The 1,929-nt window shown below is 43.0% G+C and overlaps 1 pseudogene; it reads right to left on the reverse strand.

Annotated features, from left to right (window-relative positions):
- Positions 1-361: 361 nt before the first annotated feature.
- LOC133756922 (large ribosomal subunit protein P1-like) lies at positions 362-849 on the reverse strand (annotated as a pseudogene).
- Positions 850-1,929: the final 1,080 nt, after the last annotated feature.

Consider the following 1,929-nt stretch of genomic DNA (forward strand, 5'->3'; position numbering starts at 1 on the left):
TACAAACTATTATTGGAAGGAACCTTTTATTTGAGAGATCAATAATCAGACACAGAGGCATATATCATATGTATAATTGGCTCATACAGAGAAATAGACTACAGGAAATTAAATAGATGATAAGCCATTGCAAAAGCTGCCTGAGGGTTTCATGCTTATATGAACAGAAAGGGTTAACTGATTAAGAATGTTCCCAGGAACCAAATATAATTTACATAGGCCCTTTACTGTTAATAACAGTGTTCTATTTTGCTGCACTATAATTGATACCTATTCGGGTTTGGGCATCTCCTTCCTCCCTCCCTCCCTCCCTCCCTCCCTCCCTCCCTCCCTCCCTTCCTTCCTTCCTTCCTTCCTTCCTGGAGTTGAGCTCTTTATTGAACAAGGAAATGCTCAGTCAAAAAGCCCGAAGCACATGTCGTCATCAGACTCCTCAGATTCTTCTTTCTTGGCTTCCACCTTCTTCTCCTCAGCTGGGGCGGCGGCGGCCTCAGGTGCGGGGCCTCCTGCCGGGGCGGCGCCGGCGGCTGGAGAAGGGCCCCGGCCCCTACATTGCAGATGAGGCTCCCAATGTTGACATTGGCCAGCGCCTTCGCGAACAAGCCAGACCAGAAGGGCTCCACGTTGACGCCGGCTACTTTAATGAGGGCGTTGATCTTGTCCTCCGTGACGGTCACCTCCTCGTCATGTAGGATCAGGGCGGAGTAAATGCAGGCGAGCTCCGAGACGGAGGCCATGGTGCGGGGCTGGCGGGCTGGCGCTGCCGGGCGCGGTGCTAGGCGCCGGATGAAGTGAGGGCCTCACCCCAACGCGGCCTTAGCTTCCTCGGAAGAACCAAGCACCTTGGCGGCAGCTGAGGAAAGGGGTGCATCACATTTCTATGCAAGCAAACTAAGGTATCTAACACTAGTGAAAACTGGAGAGTCATGGGGAGCTCGTTTTGGCAGATCTGTCATTGAGTCTGATCAGGAAACACACTTTAGAGCTAGAGTTTAAACAATGCTCCTAATCACAAGACATATTTTGGAACTTCTGTTTATCATATAACCTAACTACCTCAGGATTCACTGAATCGATAAATTGCTTAAATTATAGTTAAAGTTGACAAGGGATATAAATATTAAAACATGATATGAGGAAGTATGGAAATATTTATTCCTTAAACCATAGATTTGGACATAGCAGATTTCTCTAAATACATTTAATAATTCAGATATGCTAAGTTGACTCAAATTTTTTCCTGTCAAACCATGTGGAAATATACTTTACTCCAAAATCCATAAATGAAGTAGTAACCCTGATAACTCTACAACAAGAAGCAATTTTATGTAAGGTGATAGGTATGGGTCTTGCTTCAAGCTTTTGCACGTGGAAATCCAATTTTCCCAGCACCATTTATTGAATAGACTGTCCTTATTCCAGGGATTAGATTTGGATCTTTGGTCAAATATAAGTTGGCTGTAGATGTTTGGATTGATTTCTGGTGTTTCTATTCTGTTCCATTGGTCTATCCATCTGTTTCTGTACCAGTACCATGCTGTTTTGATAACAACTGCCCTTTAGTATGTCCTGAAATCAGGTATTGTGATGCCTCCGGCTTTGTTTTTGTTGTACAGGATTGCTTTGGCTATTCAAGGTCTTCTGTGTCTCCATATGAATTTCAGCATCATTTTTTCCAGATCTGAGAAGAAGGTCTTCGGGATCTTGATGGGTATTGCATTGAATGTATAAATTGCTTTTGGGAGAATAGACATTTTGATGATATTGATTCTTCCAATCCATGAGCATGGAAGATTTCTCCACTTTTTGGTATCCTCTTCTATTTCTTTCTGTAAGGTTTTGTAGTTTTCATCATAGAGATCTTTAACGTCTTTGGTTAAGTTTATTCCAAGGTATTTGATTGTTTTTGTAGCTAAACATGGATTAAAG

This window comes from Lepus europaeus, chromosome 3 (assembly GCF_033115175.1).
Source record: "Lepus europaeus isolate LE1 chromosome 3, mLepTim1.pri, whole genome shotgun sequence".
Lineage (NCBI taxonomy): Eukaryota > Metazoa > Chordata > Mammalia > Lagomorpha > Leporidae > Lepus > Lepus europaeus.